This window comes from Neofelis nebulosa, chromosome 4 (genome assembly GCF_028018385.1).
Source record: "Neofelis nebulosa isolate mNeoNeb1 chromosome 4, mNeoNeb1.pri, whole genome shotgun sequence".
Classification (NCBI taxonomy): domain Eukaryota; kingdom Metazoa; phylum Chordata; class Mammalia; order Carnivora; family Felidae; genus Neofelis; species Neofelis nebulosa.
In genome coordinates, this window is record NC_080785.1 from 134,882,089 (window position 1) to 134,905,073 (window position 22,985).

The 22,985-nt window shown below is 37.3% G+C and overlaps 1 pseudogene; it reads left to right on the top strand.

The window, feature by feature from the left end:
* The first annotated feature begins 5,379 nt into the window (after positions 1–5,379).
* Positions 5,380–6,630, top strand: LOC131508461 (large ribosomal subunit protein uL11-like; annotated as a pseudogene).
* Positions 6,631–22,985: the final 16,355 nt, after the last annotated feature.

The window sequence follows — 22,985 nt, forward strand, 5'->3', positions numbered from 1 at the left end:
CAGGAATTATGAGAATGTATGTTGGTTTTTATTAATTTGTTAGGTAGCTAAAAACACAGTTATAAACAAAATCAGGATTAAATATACGAGGAACCCGGCAGCACTCAGCAGAACACAGGTAAGGCAACCAGCAGCCTATGATATGGAGAATTGTTATGTGGATACTTAGACACAGAGGAAACGCAAAATACGCTTACTTTGGGTACTTCTTTCTAATGAGCTAATTTCGGCCATCCTGCATTTATTCATCATGCTTGTCGCTGTGAGGTCATATCCCTGCCACCAACTATGTAATTCAAGAACAAGCACAGATAACAAACACCTGGTTGGTATCCAGTGTGAGTAAGCACTATGCATGGTAAGAGTTCCTGCCAACATTTATTCACTGTTTTATTAATTCAACTAATAGTTTTCAAGCTTCTACCAAGTGTCAGGCACCCTTCCAGACCCTGGGGATGCAATATTGACCAAAACAGACAAGATTCCTGCTTTCACGGAGCCTACATCCTAAAGCAGGAGAGGTAGGCAAAGCCAGGAAAAGGAGTGAGTGAGAGTTTCAAAGCGTCAAATTCCTTCAAGAAAATAAAACAAGACTATATGTTAGATGCAGTTTTGCAACTTTAGGACTACAGATATATTGTGCCAGACAATTGTTTGCTGTGGGGGTTGGGCTGTACATCGTTTGGTAACATCCCTGGCTTGTACCCGCGAACTACCAATAGCACCTTCTCAGTTATGACAGCCATCAATGCCTCCAGACATCGCCAAGTATCTCCTAGGGGTGCAAAATCACCTCCAGCTGAGAACCAGTGCAAGAGTGACCAGAATGGAAGTGGGTTTTTGTATGGTCTGGTTTGGCTTTTTCTTGGGTGCTCAGGGAAGGCCTCTTTGAGGGCTTAAAAATGAAGAGGGGGGAAAAAAAGACGAGAAAACGATTTTGGAAGAAAGCTTTCCATGCAGAGTTGAACAGTGAGTACTAAGACGAAAAGGTGACAATCAACTTGGAATCCTAAAGGAACCAACAGAAGGCTTGGGCACCTAAAGCAGAGAAGCAGGAAATTCTCTGCTCAGAAAGTCTCAGAGAGGCAGGCAAGAGCAGATCACAAGATCACATAGATCCTTACAGGCCAGAGTAGAGGGGTCACATTTTTTTTTTTTTCAGGGTGATGAGAAGTTTAGATGAAGGGGAGGATTTCTGATTAATTGTGAAGAAAAACATGTTTCTAGCTAGCCCTTTAAAGATGGAGAGGCCTGGATTTTTACAGGCTGAGATGAGAGAGTGCTCCAGGTATGGATAAGGGATCAGAGATGATAACATGTAGCTGGGCTGGGGCGAGGGATGAACAGAAAGGCCATTCCAGAATTGTGAGAAGTGGAGAATCTCATGTAGGAGGAAGGGATTTTTGAGGGGTATCTTCTACCAAACACTTCTGGAATAACAGCTAAGAGGAACTCTGAAGGAGAGTGTGTTCTATGCAACATATTGGCAGCAGCTGTGAGCTGTGGGACCCACCGTGTGTATGTGGACTCTGGCTCAGCCCCAAACATGCCCCTTTAGGGAGGGAGGGCCCAAAGCCAAGGGCAGGCCGGACTACCCAGCAGGAGCCAGAAACTAACAACCCAGGGACAGGTGACTACCATCACAAAGATGTCAATGTCTTGATTCTAAAGTATTCTTGCTTGGAGTTTTCGAGAGTCAACTCTTTGAGACCAAGGGAGACAAGGATAATAACTTTAGCCCTTTATTCCAACTTCCTCACTGTTGTATTATCAGTACCATGTTTTAAGTAATGGCACATGTAAGGCATCATTCTAAGTGTTGACCATCAATTTTCTCATTTAATCTTCTGAACAATCCTATCAGGTAGGTTCTCTTATTTTCATCGTTTAAGAAAAAAGGGCACCACAACCTAGAGATACTCTGGTACTTGCCCATGGAATCTGAAGCCTAAGCAATCTGACTCAAATCGAAACTTTTAAACACTGCATAATACTCAGGTAAAGCAATCCATATGATATGCAGCTCAGACGAAGCAAATGACAAAGATGAAATCACTTGCCAAAGATCACACCCAACTAATGTCTGTCTGAGAAATAATTAATGATAAATTTCTAGTATTTGAACACTGACTCGTTTGTTATTTTTCTAAGCACTGTGTATGAATTCTTGTTTAGTCTTCACAAAAACTATAAGAAAGGTCTTATTAGTTGTCTCATTTTATAGATGAGAAACCTTATGTCTAGAGATCTTGTCACTTGTCCAAAGTCACCCAACCAGCAAATTGTGGAAATGAGACAGCAATTTAGGTGGTCAAATGCCTGAGCCTTCACCCCTAACATTGAATCACAGAACCCAGTTCTCTTCCCGCAACAAGACACTATTTTAGAAACTCTTACCGTCTTGGCAAAAATGACGTGTGTGATTTACAATAATGTAACATCACTGAAAAGAATTTTGCAAACAAGAACATCTGATAGCGCAGTCCCTTGGGAAGCTTTGTGCAGACGTTTTAACATTTATTTATTTTTGAGACAGAGAGAGACAGAGCATGAACGGGGGAGGGGCAGAGAGAGAGAGGGAGACACAGAATCGGAAACAGGCTCCAGGCACCGAGCCGTCAGCCCAGAGCCCGACGCGGGGCTCGAACTCACGGACCGCGAGATCGTGACCTGAGCCGAAGTCGGCCGCCCAACCGACTGAGCCACCCAGGCGCCCCTGTGCAGATGTTTTAAAGAAAATATGTTAAATTCATTTATCAGTTCATCTCACATGATACCTTAATTTCCAAATAAGTTTATGAAAAAGGGCAATGGTGCACTGATTCTGCATTCTCTCATTAGAGTCCCAGGAGGTACTGTTCTGGAATCTGTGTGTTTGTCTGACTTCCAGGGGCTGACATAGGAATGCCAGTCTGCTGCTATCCATGCACTGCCCATTTCCCATGGCACCAGTGTGACATAAGAGAATGACCCAATCTGTTGGTGATGTAACCTGTTGAAAAGTATATTCTCAAGCAAGAAAACTGGAGGTATTCAAAGGCATCCATGGAGCAGTGAAAGAAAAGCGATATTTGGCATCAGAACTTTGAGATTTGAGTCCAGTTGTACCATTTAAAAGCTCTGTGGCCTTGGGCAAGTCACTATAACTGCTCTGAGATTAGAGCTCTTCATTACGCAGGAGGCAACCTAATCCTGACCCTGGCTACCAGACAGGTTGCAACGTAGATCAATAAGACGATTTGTGCACGGGTGGTTTATGAACTGTGGGATGCTCTGACAATAAAGGGAGACATTCATAATAGAGATGTCAAATAGCTAGTTACAAGGCTGACTGTTTACCGCACTAGGGATAGAGTGTCTCTTTTCTATTGTCAGGTCTTTTTGACAACGGCAGCGTGCCGAAACAAAGCCAGCTCAAGTCTATGTGTTCTGGAGCTAGAGGAGCGATGAGGTCAATGGGAGCAAGATATTTATCCTTGACGCAGCCGTTCAAGACAGAAAGTAAAAATTCCCAGTATTTTAAGGCACTAAGTCTAACCCGACTAGGTAAAATGTGAGTGAGATAAACCTTGCAGACCCAGGAACAACTCTCTTTTAAAATGTTCAATACCGATAATAATAATGATTACAGCCGTAGTATCTCATATATGAGTGAACTACTTGAATAATTACTATTATAATAATAATAGCATCTCACATGTCCATCAACCACTTTTGCCAACAAAATATTCTAAGACTCCTATCCTTGCAAATGATTTTTTATTCTCAGTTCTCTAACTGCATGGTGGGTGGGCATTGGTTCATCTACGTTGGGCTCAGACAGGGAGGTTGGGCTCAGACACGTAGTTCTGCCTCAGATGGCAGGCCCACCTGACCTTTCTTCTTACAGTGGGTTGGGCTCACGTGTGCTTCTTCTGGAGTCCAGGCAAGGAGAAAAGCAGCTACCTATGGGTAAGGCCTGCTCATGGCAACAGAAGAAGTGCAAGAGAGCATGTGTGTGATCATATTTCAGGCCTCTGGTTTAATCCCTGTGGGTCCTGTTTACTAGGAACTAACTTTGTGTTCAAGCAACTGTGTTCTAAGAGCTTTATTTTACCCCGTTCTTTTACATAATCTTTACAGCAACCCTGTGAAGCCAGGCTCATTTTTATCCTCGTTTTAAAGACAAGGACATGCAGGTAAAGAGAAGTTAAGAAACTTTCCCCAAATCCTACAGCTAGTAAATGGCAGAGTCAAGATTCCAGGATAGACAGTGGGACTCCAGGAACCGTAAAATTTGCCAGTACATTCTAATCACTGCTTAAATCCTGGCCCATCAGCACTGCAATGAAAATGGGACTAGTTTCAAAGTGTTGAATATGTCCGGGTTCCTATACCATGACACTTAAAAAAATGTATGAATTTTGTTTTATTTATATCATGAAATACTTGCTTTGTACAAGGCACCTAGTAAAATGAACACATATGAACCCACCACCCAAGAATGAGAACATTACCAATATCTTTGTGTGATCCTTTCTGTATCAACTTTCCCCCTCTTCCCTGAAGGTAACCATTATCTAGAATTTTATATTTATCATTCTCTTGTTTTATAAAAAAATTATATTGATTGGATATATCAAATAGTTTTGCTTGGTTGAACCCTCAACTGTGCTATCACGTGTACCTATAGTTATTTCATGTTTTAAATTGTTGTGTATTAGTGAATTTCGTGAATGTATCACAATATACATATTATCCCACCAATGAATACTGGGCTATTTCTAATGTCATTCTATTAAAAATAAGGCTTTTGTGAACAATCTCACTAGTAATGTAAGAAAGTTTGTATTATGTTACATTCATTTTATTTTATTTCATTTTATTTTATTTTATTTTATTTTATTTTATTTTATTTTATTCCTTAACCTACAGTGATGTATTAATTTTAGGTGTACAAATTAGTGATTCCACAATTCCATGCATCACCTAGTGCTCATCCCAGCGAGTTGTGCTCCTAAATATCCATCACCCATTTCACTCCCATCTGGCCACCATTCATTTGTTCTCTATAATTAAGAATCTGTTTTTTGGTTTGTGCGTGCCTCTCCCTTTTTTTCCTTTGGTCATTTCCTTTTTTTCCTTAAATGCGACATAGGAGTGATATCATGGTATTTGTCTTTCTTTGACTGACTTATTTTGCTTAACATTATGCTCTCTAGTTCCATTCAGATCATTTCAAATGGCAACATAACTTTTTTATGGCTGAATAATATTCCTTTGTGTATATATACATATATGTGTGTGTGTATATAAGCACACACATACACACCACATCTTCCTAATCCACTTATTTATTGATGGACATTTGCGCTGTTCCCATAGTTTGGCTATTGTTGATAATGTTGCTATAAACATTGGGGTGTATGTATCCCTTTGAACTAGTGTTTTGTATATTTTGGGAAAATACCCAGTAGCGTTGACTGCTGCACCATTGGGTAGTTCCATTTTTAACTTTTTCAGGAAACTCCATACTGTTTTCCATAATAGCTGCACCAGTTTGTATTTCTACCAACAGTGTAAGAGAGTTCCTATTCACATCCTCTCCAACACTTTTTGTCTCTTGTGTTTTTGATTTTAGCCATTTTGACTGGTGTGAGATGATATCTCATTGTAGTTTTGATTTGTATTTCCCTGATGATGAGTGATGTTGAGCATCTTTTCATGTGTATCGGCCATCTGGATGTGTTTTTGGAGAACTGCCTCTTCATGTCTTCTGCCCATTTTACCATTGGATTATTTGTTTTCTTCAAGTTGAGTTTTATCAGCTCTTTGTACACTTTGGATACTAATCCTTTACCAGATATGTTAGGTACAAATATCTTCTCCCATTCAGTGGTTGCCTTTTAATTTTCTTGATTATACCTTCACTATGCAGAAGCTTTTTATTTTGATGTAGTCCCAAATGTTTATTTTTGCTTTTATTTTCCTTGCCTTATGAGATGTATCTAGAAAAAGGTTTTTGGCTTTCAGCTTTGAGGAGGCAACGGTGCAACAGTCTTTGATCATCCCAAATCTGGATTCATCTGACACCAACCGCTGGCACCAACTACCTCCCACACGCCTCCTAAGCTCGACCCCAACTAGATCAAAGTCATATACCTGAGGTGCACCGGTGGCAAACTCAGTGCCACGTCTGCTCTGGCCCTGAAGATTGGCCACTGGGTCTGTCTCCCAAAAATGTTGGTGATGACATTGCCAAGGCAACAGGTGACTGGAAAGGTCTGGGAATTACAGTGAACCCGACCATTCATAACCAGACAGGCCCAGATTGAAGTGGTACCTTCTGCCTCTGCCCTGATTATCAAAGCCCTCAAGGAGCTGCCAAGAGACAGAAAGAAGCAGAAAAACATTAAACACAGTGGAAGTATCATTTTTGATGAGACTGTCAACATTGCCCAACAGATGCAGGATCAACCTTTAGGCAGGGAACTCTCTGGAACCATTATAGAGATTCTGGGGACTGCCTAGTCCATGGGCTACAATGTTGATGGCAGCCACCCTCATGACATCATAGATGACATCAATAATGGTGCAGTGGAATGTCCACCTAGTTAAGAACGACAAAAGGAAAATATTTTAATAAAGGATCATTTGACAACCAAAAAAAAAAAAAAAGGAAGGAAGGAAGGAAGAAAGAAAGAAGGAAAAAAGAAAAATGTTGCTACAGCCTATGTCAGCAACATTACTGACTGTACTCTCTTCCAAGATGTTTATGGTTTCAGGTTTCACGTTTAGGCCTTTAATCCACATCGTGATTATAATCTTGAGATTATAATCTTGAGATTATTTTTGCGTAGGGTGTAAGAAAGTAGTCCAGTTTCATTCTTTTGCATATTTCTGTCCAGTTTTTCCAACACCATTTGTTGAAGGGACTGTTCTTTTCCTCTTGGATATCCTTTCCTGCTTTGTGGAAGACTCCTGACTATATAATTGTGTATTTTTTTCTGGTTTTTTAATTCTGATCCATTGATATATGTGTCTATTTTTGTGCCAGTACCATACTGTTTTGCTTACTACAGTTTTGCAATATAACTTGAAGTCTGGGAGTGTGATGCCTCCAGCTTTTCTTTTCTTTTTCAAGATTGGTCTAATTGGGTTTTTGCAGTTCCATACAAATTTTATAATTGTTGGTTGTAGTCAAGTGAAAAATGCTGTTGGTGTTCTAACAGGGATTGCATGAAATCTGTAGATTGCTTTGGAAAGTACAGCCATTTTAACAATATTTATTCTTCCAATCCAGGAGCATGAAATGTCTTTACATTTCTTTGAGTTATCTTCAATTTCTTTTATCAATGTTTTAAAGTTTTCAGAGTACAGGTCTTTCACCTCTTTGGTTAAGTTTATTCCTAGGTATCTCATATTATGCTACATTCTTATGAATATTTGGTATTGTCAGATATCATCATAAGTAAAATAATATTTTATTATGATGTTAATTTGAATTTCTCTGCTTAATAACAAGGTTTGGCACATTTCCATTAGGCAATCTACCATATATGTTTTACCTTTTGTGAACTGCATATCATGAACCTAGTCAATTTTCCTATTGAGTTATTTATCTTTCTTATTGATTCCTATCAGCTCTTTATATATTATATATAGTGTAATTATATAAAGTGGCCCATTATTTATATTACTAATACCTTCTCTCAGTTTTTGTGTTGTCTCTTCATTCTCTTTACAGTGAATAGTCAAAAGACTTATCAGTCTTTTCCTTCATAGTTGTACTGAGTTGAATAGTGCCCCCCAAATTCATGTCTACTAAGAACCTGTGAATGTGACTTTACAGATAGGGTCTTTCTGGATATAATCAAATTAAGATGAGGTCACACTGGATTAGGATGGGCCCTAAACAAATCACTGGTTTTCTTATAAGACGAACAATTAGACACAGAGAGAGAGGAGACACAGGGAAGAAGACTGCATGACAACAGAGGTAGACACTGGAATGCTGCCATGGAAAGCCAAGGAACACCAAGGATTGCCAGCAACCACCAGAACCTGGAAGGAACAAGAAAGGATTCTTCCCTAGAAGTTTCAGAAGGCACATGGCCCTGCAGACATCATGATTTCAAAATTCTAGATTCCAAAACTGCCAAAAAATAAATTTCTATGCTGTAAGCAACCCAGGATGTGGCAATTTGTTATAGCAGCCCTGAGAAGCTAATATAATGGTTAACAACTTTTGTTTTAAGAATTTTTTTTAGGGGCGCCTGGGTGGCTCAGTCAGTTGAGCATCTGGCTTCGGCTCAGGTCATGATCTCACAGTTTGTGGGTTTGAGCCCTGCATCGGGCTCTGTGCTGACAGCTTAGAGCCTGGAGCCTGTTTCTGATTCTGTGTCTCCCTCTCTCTCTGCTCCTCCCCCAGTCAAGCTCTCTCTCTCTCCTTCAAAAATAAATAAAAACATTAAAAAAAAAAAAAAAGAATGTTTTTTTTAAATCCTAAAGCTATGAAGATACCCTATATATTATTTTCTAAAACTTTAAATACTGCCTCCACATTTAAGTTTTTAATCCATAAAATACTGATTTTGTTTATGGGCATGTGTAGGAATCCCATATTATTGGGTTTTTGCTTTGCTCTGTTTTGTTTTGTTTTTCTGTTTGGATAATGTACTGTCCCAGCACCATTAACTGAAAGGTTTATCTTTGCTCCATTAATTTTCAAAGGCTCCACCATATATGAAATTGCCATAAAAGTTTGGGCTTCTTTTCGTGCTCTTCTGAGTCCATTCATTGGTTACTTTGCCTATCATGCTATTCTAGACTCATTATTGTAAATTTATTATCATTCTTCCTATCTAGTAGAGTTAATGCTTTCACAATTCTCTTTTTTTTCTTTACAAGTCTCTTGGTTATTCTTGGGTATATGATCTTCCATTAAAATTTAAAATAAGCTTGTAAAGCTTTTCTTAGAAGTCCGTTGAGATTTGGATTAAAATTTCATTTAACCTATAGATCACTTGGGAGAATTAATATTTTTACAATATTAAGCTTATCTATTTATAAAAATAGTTATATATTTTTATTTACATTTTAAAATAAATTAATAACACATTTCAATTTTCTCCAGATAAGTCTTGTACATTTATTGTTGAATTCATTCCTAGGTGCCGTCCATTCTTTGTTGCTAATGTAATATTTTCAAAATTATGTTTTATAAATTTTTGGTTGGTGTATATACATGCAAACTTTTATTGTTGGTATTATACCCACCTTGCTAAATTTTGTCATTATATTTACATGCCAAAAATGATGACAGCATGGTTTCTTCTTCTGCAACATTTATACTCTTCATTCTTTTTTTTCATGTTTATTTATTTATTTTGAGAGAGAGAGAGTGTGTGTGTGTGTGTGTGTGTGTGAGCAGGAAAGGGGCAGAGAGAGAAAGGGAGAGAGAGAATCCCAACCAGGCTGGTTACTGTCAGTGCAGAGCCCAATGTGGGGCTCGCTCGAACTCACGAACCCTAAGATCATGACCTGAGCTGAAATCGAGAGTCAGACGCTTGACAAAATGAGCCACCCAGGCACCCAACCCTTATACTCTTCGTATCTTTACCTCTCCTTGCTTCTCTGTCTGCGACCTCCAGGATAAGGTTATGTATAAGCAGTAAAATTGGACACCTTTGTCTTGTTTCCTAGTTTTAAATTTAATGCTTCTACTGTTTTACAATTAAGAATTATGTTTGCTGTAGACTTTTGTGGGGTTTTTGTACTCTAAGAGATTAAAAAATTTCCTTCTATTCATAGTTTGCCAAAAGTTTTATTGCAAATGAGGGTAGAATGTATTAAATGATTATTTGATATTTATTGAAATCATGTGTGTTTTATCCTTAAACACACTAGTGTGGAAAATTAAACAAAGATTTTTTTAAATCACTTCAGTGAAGTATGACTGACTTACAAAAAGTTACATATTTCAAGCATACAGCTTGATGAGTTTATAGGTAAGTATACATCTGTGAAACCATAACTACAATCTATGCTAGAAACATCTATCACTTCCAAAAGTTTCTTCCCATCTTCTTTACCAGTGTTTTATATGTGACAAAAACACTACACATAAGATGTATTCTCTTAGCAAATTTTTAATTACACAATAGAGCATCATTAACTATAGGGACTGTGATGTACTCAAGATCTTTAGCACCTATTAATTTAGCACAATGGAAATTTTCATTTTCCATTGACTAATACTCCTGTTTCTTGCCTCTTCCCCCAGCTCCTGACAACCACCATGCCACTCTCTGCTTTTCTTGAATTTGACAATTTTAAGTTCCATATGTAAGGGGTATTATGTAGCAGTTGGCCTTCTGTGTCTGACTTATTTCACTTAGCATGTAAGGAAATAAGGTTCATCCATGTTGTCACAATTGGCAGGATTTCTTTCTAAGGCTAACTAGTACTCCTTTGTAGGAACATGTCACATTTTCTTTATCCATTTATCTGTTAATGGACACTGAGTTTGCCCCTCACCCCCATCTTGACAATTGCAAATAATGCTGCAATGAACACGGGAGGGTGGATATCTTTTAAAGATTCCAATTTCAATTCCTTTGGATGAATACCGGAAGTGAAATTGCTGTACCATATGGTAATTACATTTAATATTTTTTTAGTAATTTCTATACTGCTTTCTATAGTGGCTGCACCAATTTGTCGTCCCACCAACACTGTACAAGAGTTCCCTTTTCTCCACATCCTTGCCAACATTTACTTTTGCTTATTAAGTAATAGCCATCCTAAGAACTGTAAGGGGATATTTATTGTGATTGTGATTTGTGTTTCCTTGGTGACTAGTGATGTTGAGCACCTTTTCATGTACTCGTTGGTCATTTGTATGTCTTCTTTGAAGAAATGTCTATTCAATTTCTTTGTCCATTTTTTAATCAGGTTATTTGGTTTTTTGTTTTTGTTTTTTGCTATTTACTTGTTTGAGTTCTTTATATATTTTGGATATTACCCCCTTATCAGATTTATGGTTTGTGAGTATTTTTACCCATCCTATAGGTTGTCTTTTCACTTTGTTGATGTTGTCTTTTGCTGTGCAGAAGCTTTTTAGTTTGATGTAGCTTATTTTTTATTTTGTTGCTTGTGCTTTACGTGTCAAATCCAAAAAAAAATCGTGACCAAGACCCATGTCAAGGATCTTACTATGTTTCTTTCTTTCTTCCTATGTTTCTTCCAGAAATTTCATGGTTTCAGGTCATATATTTAAGTCTTTAATCAATGCATAGTTAATTTTTGTGAGTGGGGTAAGATATGGGTACAGTTTCATTCTTTTGTATATGAATATCCAATTATTCCAACACCTACTATTGAAAAGACTGTCTTTTCTCCATTCAGTATTCCTGGCTCCCTTGTCAGGTGACTGTATATGCGTGGCTTTACTTCTGAGCTCTCAATTCTGTTTTTATGACAATACCATACTGTTTTGATTACTATAGTTTATAGTATAGCTTGAAATAAGGAAGTAATAATGCCTCCTACTTGGTTCTTCTTCCTCAGGATTCCTTTGGCTATTCAGGGTCATATGTGGTTCTATACAAATCTTTATATTCTTTTTTTCTGTTTCCGTAAAAAAATGTCACTGGAAACTTGATAGGGATTGCAGTGACTCTCTAGATGGCCTTTCGTACTAATGGCATTTTAACATTATTAATTCTTCTAATCCATTAACATAAGACACCTTTCCATTTATTTGTGTCTTCTCCAGTTTTTTCATCAATGTCTTACTGTCTTCAGAGTAGAAACTTTTCACTTCCCTAGTTAAATTTATTTCCAAATATTTTATTGTTTTTGATGCTATTGCAAGTGAGATTGATTTATTTCTTATTCAGGAAATTCATCACTAGTACATGGAAACACTACTGATTTTTTTTTTTATCTACAACTTGACAGAATTCATTGACTAAAAGTTTTTTGGTTGAGTCTTTATGATTTTCTACTTCCAAAATTGTATCATCTGTAAATAGAGAAAATATTATTTCTTCCTTTCCAATTCTAACAACGTTTAATTCTTTTTTCTTACCTGATTGCTCTAGCTAGGACTTCTAGTACTATGTTAAAGAAAAGGAGTAAGAGAAGGCAGATTTGTCTTGTGCCCGACCTTAGAGGAAAAGCTTTCAGCCTCTCACCATTGAGTATGATGTTAGCCATGGACTTTATTATATTTATATTTATTACATTGAGGCATGTTCCCTCTAAAGCTGGTAAAGCTCTTTGCTGCCTTAAGTCAAACTGCACCCTAAGTTCCCTAGCCAAACAGGGCCACTGGCTTTTTTATGCACACTATCAGCTCTGCTCACCCTTCTCTCAGCTTGTGTGTTATTGTGTCACACAGCTTCCAGGAGTTGTCATTCACCCTTCTGGTCAGACAGGGTGAAAGACACCACAGCAGGTGGGGACTATGTCTCAGATATCTTGCCTGGGTGGAAGAAGGAGGGGCCATTCCAGGCTACTCTCAGGTTCCCAAACAGGCTCTCCAGTTGGCAGAGGCTGAGTTACTCTCGGCATAAGCCTTGAATTAATTGGCTTGCTTGTGCATAGCATGGTACATCTCCACATCTAACACTAGCTTTGCCCTTAGAGCAATCTGCTCTGGCTTCTCATCTCTCAGCCCAAGTGCCACTGGGCCACACAACTTTCAGGAGCTGTTGCCAGTCATTCTAGTCAGATGGGGCCAGAATGCACTTTCCACAGGGTGTGGGGCTGGGATTCAGCTTCTTGCTGGACATGGGCAAACTGGGCTCTAGGGCTGGCAAACCTCCCTGTATGAGGATCCAAATCAGGCCCATCTAGACCCTGCTGACTTCCCTGGTTAAAGTGAGATCCCAACTCCATTTTGCAGATGCAACGATTTTGCAGCAAAACTGCTGGTTCGGACTATAACTTGGACACTGCAGTATGAACTTGGTCTGCCAAGATCCTTGTACTGTTTGTTGCAAGCCCCTTCCCTCTTCCCTGTCACAGTCTGATTCCCAATGCAACATACCCTTGCAATTCTTGTGGTGCAAGACCAGAGCAAGGACTCCTGCAAAGCAACTCAAAATGCTAGTTACTGATTATACTCCCTGGGTTCTCTTTTTCCACTGGTGACACTGACCTCTCCATATGGTGCTGTGCTGGCCAGGGGAGGGGCAATGGGGTCAACAGGTAGCTCCTTCTCTCACCCTTCTAACACAGGCTGTCTTGCTCTCTGTTATATAAGGTAGTTTAGCTTCACCTCCTGTGTGTTAAGACTGTTTCAGTGGCGTCTTGTTTTTGAGTAGTTGTCCTTTTTGTGAGGAAGACTGAAGCCAGGAACAACAATATTGCCATCTTGGGGATATCATTCGCCTAACAGTTTTTCCATTAATCTTTTCTATACATATTTATGTATAGGAACCACATATCTTTGTTTTATAAAAGTGCCCCAATATTAAAAAGCTGGCCATACTTGATGCAAAAATAGACTTTGACTCGTCAAATATCTGGTTATTCTTGATAACTTCAGAAGTTGCTTGCTCATTTTCATTGCATCTTTCATTTCTTTAATGTGTTCATACAGTAATTTATATTCTATATATGATATTCCTAGATCAAATAATTAGGTATCTAAATTTGATTGCTTGCTTGCTTTTGCTGACTCACTCATGGTGGTTTATGAGCTCCTGCTGATTTACTTTAATGAATTGGGAACCTGGGTGGCTACCCCCGGAGGATACTTTGCACCATGGAGAGCTTGCTTTCGCTTCTGCTGAAAGCCAGGAGATGTTACAAGCCTAGGATGACTTTAGACCCTTCAGGGGCCACAAACTTAAACTAGGAATCTCAGCTTCTGCTCATCTAATCACCTTTGGTAGTCCTATTCTTATGAAATTTAGAGATAAACAATATACACATATATTCATATGTAATCTCTTGATAGTATACGAGACACCTAGAATAGGTGTAGAATACAGCACTTTAAATTCTCGTTATTTCATCCTTCACTTCAGTCACTGATATGATGATAGTTTCTTCCAAGTTTTGATGGTGCAAGCTCACAGTGACTCATTGCTTTCTAAGGTTGTCTCCCTTTCTGATATTTTATCCTTTGCATGTTCAATGTCATTAAATAGCTCCAGGAGTTCCTTTAAGGTGAAGTTTATGCCATACTTCACATCCCTCTTGCTTCCTTCCTGAAAACTTATAAGACATCATAGGATGAAATTTCCTACAAGAACTCACTTACTTTCTGGAGGAGTGAGGTAGTTCATGTCCACAGGGTTACTTCTGACGATTGAGGGCTGGGAGTGGATGGATAAATACATCTCTGTCCTTAAAATAGATAGCGTAGGTGGGGCCCCAAACTGTTAGGATTGGTTACAACTCCATTTTAAGAGGAAGAGAGCTATCTCTTTCCTTGTGTGCAAGCTCACAAACAAGAGTTCATGTGAGCATATGGAAGATGATGGTCACCCACAAAACAGGACAAGAGGCATCAGAGCTAAACCTGCCTTGCCAGCACTTTGATAGTAGACCTTCTGGCCTCCAGAACTGTGAGAAATACATTTCTGTTGTTGAAACCACCCAGTCTATGGTATTTTGTTATGGCAGCCTAAGCTAAGACAAAATGTTTTATATATTTATTTAAAAAATTGTATTGCCTTCCTCTTCTCCTCACAGAACTTATGATACTGAGTTAGCATCTTTCCTATGTATCGGCAAATTCTCATACTCCTTTCTAAATATGAGTCACCTTGCAACACTTTCACCTTAAGCTTTCAGCTTTCAATGTCATGAATGATCTCCAAGAGTCTCTTTATTTTTTTTAATCTTTTTAAGATTTTATTTTTAAGTAATTTCTACACCGAACATGGAGCTCAAACTCACAACCCCAAGATCAAGCCAAGAGTTGCATGCTCTACCAGACTAAGCCAGCCAAGTAACCCTTCAAGAGTCCCTTTAATGGAAGCTTTGCTGATGTCACTTCTTCTGGAACATCTTCCTACTGTCATCACAATCCCTTTCCTCATTTATGTTGATCACTTTGCCTTCACTGAGTTCATCTACACATGTAGGTCATTTAAAAGAAGGCATTGCTATTGTTTAATAATTTGAATCCTCCGTGGGAAAACCGTTATCTGTGGGATTTAGTAAGTTACTTGTTCTAATTCCTTTGTACTTCAATATCTTTATTTATAAAACAGAAGTAGGGGCTCCTGGGTGGCTCAGTCGGTTAAGCGTCCAACTTCAGCTCAGGTCACGATCTCGTGGTCTGTGAGTTCGAGCCCGGTGTTGGGCTCTGTGCTGATGGCTCAGAGCCTGAAGCCTGCTTCTGATTCTGTGTCTCCCTCTATCTCTGCCCCTTCCCCGTTCATGCTCTCTCTCTGTCTCAAAAATAAATAAACATTAAAAATTAAAAAAAAAAAAAACAGAAATAATAACAGCACTTAACGTTTTTTTTTTAATTTTTTTTGGTTATCATTCACTGGTAACTTAAATGCCATGCAGGATGCTAAACATGTTAATATGGTAACGCCTAAGAAAAGTTACATTTAATGTTTCATTTTCTTTAGAGATGTTAATATTTTTGATATTATTTGGTAATGTCTTGTTTGGGGGTGTTATTTATTTATTTATTTTTTGGTCTTCCCCCAAAGATGGCTTACATGTTTAAAAGACATTCTGCTCGTAGCAGGTTCTATTCACCCATAAGATTAAAGCATACTGTTCAGAAAAGTCATGACCTGCATATGACTATGAATAGTCTCCTTTTAATTGGCTTTTTAAAGAAATACTTAAAATAATTAGTGATTAAACAGTACAAGATATAATACTTCTTGTGACCTTTCCATTTAGGTTACAGAAATGAACCAACTCATACAATCAAAAAAAATAATAATGAATATCATCTGAAAATGACTCTATTCTTGATTTATAAAGCCTTTTGCAACACAGTACATACAACTGATAAACACCAGCTTTTAAAGTCTTACCACCATTGTTTTTGTGGAATAACACTGCCTTACTATAACTTCTATTATTTTAACCTTCTCTTATCTATTTATAATTTATTGAGAAATTCACAAAAATGCTACTATTGACTTTATAAATCATAACTCCCTAATCAAATATTGATAAAAATTTTAACTCTCCAAAAATCACACACTCTCTAGAGACTTTTTATTTAAGAAATGCTATATTTTTTGAGTTGCAAAAGGGGAACTTACATGTATAGGAAACCTTAAACACATGCTAAGAAAAGGAAACCGCAGGTGTTTCTTCTACAGAGAATTGGTCTTAGGATTGTAATGCACAGACTGCTTTGAAAGGATTGTTTCCTAACTTTCATCACACTGTGATCATATTTTAGGAAAGAAAACCGAAAGTCATTGAATACAGTGATAAAAAGGAAAGATTGTTGCAATAAAAGTTTTTTTTAATGAATATAAAGCATGGGTTAGTCATTCCTACAGTTTGATAAGATAAGGAAGAAGGCCAAAAAATAAACACAAACCAGCTGCCATCACTTTTAAGTTAAATAGATCTGTAATTTTTTTGTGTTCTGTTTTCATGAAGGTGAGTTTCAATGTAACTCTGTTAAAAACAGCATCTTCCCTATAAAAATAATAAGTTTTGGGAGTTTCTAAATAATTATCTTCTTGGAATTGTTAACCTGAAAACTTCCAATTGATTATACATATTAATCATAGGAAATTTCAATTATAATATTTTAGGTAAGAGATAGATAGTCATACTGGCTAAAATGAAAGAGAAAATACCAAGTGATAGGAATCACCATATATTTCTGATGTGAGTATAAAGTGGCAACCACTTGTGAAAACTGGCATTTTCTGCTACAGATGAAAACATGCACAGTCCACGACCCCAAAATTCCACTCCTAGGTATATTTGCAACAAAAATGTTCACAAGTTTATAAAACAACATGTATTTGAGCATTCATAGCAGCATTATTTTTCATAGCCCCAAACTGAAAACTACACAGATGTCCATCCTAGTGGAATGGATATTCACTCATCAGCAATGAGAATGAGCCAACTGCAATGTATGAAGTCTCATGGATCAATTTACAAATTCAATGCTGAGTAGAAGTCACAACAAATAATCCTGAAATTTGGATGAAACCAGAAAAGTCTTTGAAGACCCAAAGCAATCTTGAGAAAGAAGAACAAAGCTGGAGGTATCACAATCTCAGATTTCAAATTATACTACAAACCTATAATAATCAAGACAGTACAGTATGGCACAAAAATAGATACTTAAATTAATGGAATAAAATAGAAAGCCCAAAAATAAACTCATGCTTATATGGTCAATTAACCTATGTTAAAGGAACCAAGAATATACAATGGGAAAAAAGACAGTCTCTTCAGTAAATGGTGTCGGGGAAACTGCACAAGTACGTGCGAAAGAAGAAACCAAACCCCATCTGACACTATACACAAAAAAACTCAAAATGTATTAAAGACCTAACTATAGTTAAGAGTCTGTTTCTTGGTTCGCCCCCCCCTCTCTCTTTTTCCCTATGTGTGCTCATTTTGTTTCCTAACTATAGAGAACAAACTGATGGTTACCAGAGGGGAGGTGGGGGAGGGGAATGGGTTAAACAGGTGATGGGAATTAAGGAGTGCACTTGTTGTAATGAGTACCAAATATCGTATGTAAGTGTTGAATCACTATATTGTACACGTGAAGCTAATATTAAACAGTATGTTATCTAACTGGAATTTAATTAAAAACTTAAAAAGAAAGACCTAACTATAAGACTTGAAACCATAAAATTCCTTAAAAGAACATGAAGAGTAAGTTCTTGAACATACGCTTTAACAATCTTTTTCTGAATCTGCCTCTTCTGAAAATGGAAACAAAAGCAAAAATAAATTACTGGGACTACATAAAACTACAAAGATTTTTCACAGCAAAACAAAATCAACAGAATGAAAAGGCAGCCTACTAAATGAGAGAAGATATTTACAAATGATATATTCAGTAAGAGGTTAATTTCTCAAGTATATAAAGAACTCATACAATCCAACAACGACGACGACAACAACAACAAAGCCTGATTAAAAAAGGAGCAGAGGATCTCAATAGATATTTCCGCAAAGGAGACATACAGATCGCCAGTAGACACATGGAAGAGATGTTCAACATCACTAAACATCGGGGAAAAGCAAGTCAAAGCCAATGAGATGTCATCTCACACTGAATGGCTAGAATCAACAAGACAAGAAATAACAAGTGTTGGTGAGGATGTGGATAAAAGAGAACCCTGGCACATCATTCTTGGGACTGTAAATTAGTGCAGCCACTATGGAAGATGGTATGGAGATTCCTCCAAAAATTAAAACTAAAAAGATTACATGATCCAGTAATTCCATTTCTGGGCATTTATCTGAAGAAAACAAAAACACTCAATTGAAAAGATATATACACCTCTATGTTCATCACAGCATTATTCACAATAGCCAAGATATGGAAGCAACATGTTGAATGGATGAAGAATGGAAGAATGTCCATTATCTATATAATGGAATATTATTCAGCCATAAAAAAGAATGAGATTTTGTCATTTGTGACAACATAGATGGGTCTTGTGGGTATTATGCAAAGTGAAATAAGTCAGACAGAGAAAGACAAACACCATATGATTTCACTTACATGCAGAATCTAAAAATCAAAACAAATAAAACAGAAATATAGTCATAAATGTAGAGAACAAACTGGTGGTTGCCAGACGGGAGGAGAGTGAGGAGAGGGGTGGAGTGGTTGAAGGGGATTACTAAGGACAAACTTCTATTTATAAAATAAGCAAGTTGTGGGAATGTAAAATACAGTAAAAGGAACTTAGTCAATAATACTGTAATAACTTTGTATGGTGACAGATGGTAACTACACCTATCATGGTGAGCATTTTGTAATGTATTATAAATGTCAAATCACTATGCTGTACATCCGAAATTAATACAGTATTACATGTAAACTCCACTTCAATAAAAATAAGTAAATAAAAAGAGAAGTCAGACACCCAAAAAAGTACATGCCATGTGGCTCCATTATATAAAATACGACGTAGAAAAAATATCTACACTGTTCAAGACTCGTGGTTACTTGGGGAGGTGGGAGGCATCAGTCCGGAAAGAAGCATGAGGGTCTTATAATGTGCTTGTGTGTGAATGCTGTTCACACAGGTATGTTCAGTTTGTGAAAATGTATTGAGCTGTAAACTTTCATGTGCAAGTATATTTCTCTATGTAAACTGTATTTCAATAAAAATTTAGTATTAAAAAGCAAAATGCTGTGATAATTGTGTTTACTCACTTCAATTTATATATTGTTTACCATGTTAACTTTATGACAGTCAACAGCCAAGAGAACTTCATAACAGAACTCTCACCTTCCCTGCAGAATATTATTGGTAAGTTAACTAATGGCTCATAAAACACAAAGCAAAATTGACTTCTACAAAATGCGTTGAGTAGGGCTTTCATAGCATTGCTATAGCAGAATAGTTGTATCCTCCCCCCACCTCCTTTTTTTTGGAATAGGCTTTAACTGGATTAACACACCTGAAGATTGCAGAGCAAATATTCTATTATCCCACTTCAGAAAGGCATTTTATTACACAAACATTAAAATCCACTCCTCCAGATAATGAGACAAAGTTAACTGAATTTACAACCATTTGAGGTTTAATGTCAGAAATTTTTTCTTAAAATGAAAAGTATGTAGACACAAAATTATCCTTGAAAGGTCCTGAATAGTGTGGTCCACCAGAGACGGAATTACAACTCACAGTCTCTACAAGATGCCTCTATTACCAATTCAATGATTTTTATTTGATTTAACAGGAGATAAAGAAGCTAGCTGACATTTACAGCCATATTATTAAGAGGAGACAAAAGTATAGGGAACACCTCAGCCTCACAGGCATCTGGGAGCTCAAATGACGTGGGTCATAGCAGGTTTATAGCGCCCATCTCAGAGTTGCTGTGGAATACATATTCACTGGATAAAATGGCTACTTGGATTATCCATATTATTTAAATTATTTTCTCTTTCATTCTCTTCTATCTCCAATCCTGGCCCCAGTGCAGTGCACCAAGACATGAATTCACAAAGATTAATCCCACACATGGACTCCATTGTACTATGCAGAGGTCTGAATTTTATAGCCACACAAATTTAGAATCAGTGGCTGGATCTGCCATTTACCATCAACTGATGAACCTCAGTCTATTTGTCTGGAAAATGGGATTGGTTTCTTATGTTGTAGTGTTAAAAGTGAAAGATAAATGTATATACAATGCTTTAGGTGTTGTATTTTACACATTATAAGTGCTCAGTAAATGACAGCTATTATTCTTATGGTAAAGAATGTGAAAATAAATGATGGATTTACTGTGATGCATTCTCAAACCAAAGTTTAATAATACTTCTTTTCAAACTGGAAAAACATTCTTTTATTTAAAAAAAAGTTTTATTTTTTTTAAATTTAGATCCAAGTTAGTTAATATATAGTGTAATAATGATTTCAGGAATAGAATTTGGTGATTCATCACTTATATATAACAGCCAGTGCTCATCCCAACTAGCACCTTCCTTAATGCTCATCCCCCCATCCAGCACCTCTCCAGAAACCCTCAGTTTGTTCTCTGTATTTAAGAGTCTCTTATGGTTTGTCTCTGTTTTTATCTATTTTGGCTTCCCTTCCCCTGCGTTATCTGTTTTCTTAAATTCCACATCTGAGCGAAATCATATGATATTTGTCTTTCTCTCATTGACTTACTTCACTTAGCATTACAGTTGATTCACGTTGTCACAAATGGCAAGATTTCATTATTTTTCATTGCCAAGTAATAATCCACTGTGTGTATGTATGTATGTATATGTATAGGTATATATATATATATACGTACATGCATATTATATTATATAATATTATATGTATGTATGTATATAACATTTTCTGTACCCATTTGTCAGTTCTTGGACATTTGGGCTCTCTCCATACCCTGGCTGTTGTCAACAGTGCGATTTATAAGCATTGAGGTGCACATGCCCCTTTGATACAGCACCCCTATATCCTCTGGACAAATACCTAGCAGTGCAATTGCTGGATTATAGGGTAATTATATTTTTAACTTTTTGAGGAACCACCACACTATTTTCCAGAGTGGATACACCAGTTTGCATTCCCACCAACAGTGCAAAGGATTCCCCTTTTTCCACATCCTTGCCAACATCTGTCGTTTCCTGAGTTGTTAATTTTAGCCATTCTGACACATTTGAGGTCATATCTCATTACGGTTTTGATTTGTATTTCCCTGATGATGAGTGATGGTGAACATTTTTTCATGGGTCTGTTAGCCATCTGAATGTCTTCTTTGGATAAGTATCTATTCATGTCTTTTGCCCATTTTTTTTCACTGTAATGTTTTTTGGGTGTTGAGTTCGATAAGTTCTTTATAGATTTTGGATACTAACTCTTTATCTGATATGTCATTTGCAAATATCTTCTCCTTTTCCATTGGTTGCCTTTTAGTTTTGTTAATTGTTTTCTTTGCTGTGCAGAAGATTTTAACTTGATGAGGTCCCAATGGTTCATTTTTGCTTTTGTTTCCCTTGCCTCTGGAGACATGTCAAGTAAGAAGTTGCTGTGGCTGAGGTCAGAGAGGTTGTTGCCTGTTTTCTCCTCTAGGATTTTGGTGACTTCCTATCTTACATTTAGGTCTTTCATCCGTTTTGAGTTTATTTTTGCGTATGGTATAAGAAAGTGGTCCAGGTTCATTTTTCTGCATGTCGCTGTCTAGTTTTCCCAGCACCATTTGTTCAAGAGACTGTCTTTATTCCACTGACTACTCTTTCCTGCTTTGTCAAAAATGAATTGGCCATACATTTGTGGGTCCATTTCTGGGTTCTCTGTTCAGTTCTATTGATCTGAGTGTCTGTTTTTGTGCCAATACCACACTGTCTTGATGATTACAGCTTTGTAATATAGCTTGAAGTCCGCGATTGTGATGCCTCCAGCTTTGGTTTTCTTTTTCCACATTACTTTGGCTATTTGGGGTCTTTTCTCTTTCCATACAAATTTTAGGATTGTTTGTTCTAGCTCTGTGAAGAATGCTGGTGTTATTTTGATAGGGATTGCATTAAATATGTAGATTGCTTTGGGTAGTGTCAACATTTTAACAATATTTATTCTTCCAATCCATGAGCATGGAATATTTTTCCATTTGTGTACTGTTCAATTTCTTTCATAAGCTTTCAATAGTTTTCAGTGTATACATCTTTTACCTCTTTGGTTAGGTTTATTCCTAGGTATATTATGGTTTTTGGTGCAATTGTAAATGGGAAGAATTCCTTAATTTCTTTCTGCTGCTTCATTTTTGGTGTATAGAAATGCAACAAATTTCTGTGTGTTGATTTTATATCCTGTGACTTTGCTAAATTCCTTTATCAGTTCTAGCATTTTGGGGAGGGTGGAGTTTTGGGTTTTCTTCATAGAGTACCACGTCGTCTACAAAGAGTGAAAGTTTGGCTTCCTCCTTGCTGATTTGGATGCCTTTTATTTCTTTGTGCTGTCTGATTGCTGAGGCTAGGACTTCCAACACTATGCTGAATAACAGTGATGAGAGTGAACATCCCTATTAGGGGGATAGCTCTTGGTTTTTCTCCACTGAGGATGTTATTAGCTGTGGGTCTTTCATGTATGGCTTTTATGGTGAGGCATATTCCTACCATCTCTACTTTCCTGAGGGTTTTATCAAGAAAGAATTCTGTGTTTTGTCAACTGCCTTTTCTGCATCTATTGAGAGGATCGTGTGATTCTCATTCTTTCTTTTATTAATGTGATGTGTCGCTTTGATTTGCGGATATTGAACCAGCCCTGCATCCCAGGAATAAATCCCACTTGATCATGGTGAATAATTCTTTTAATGTATTGTTAGGTCTA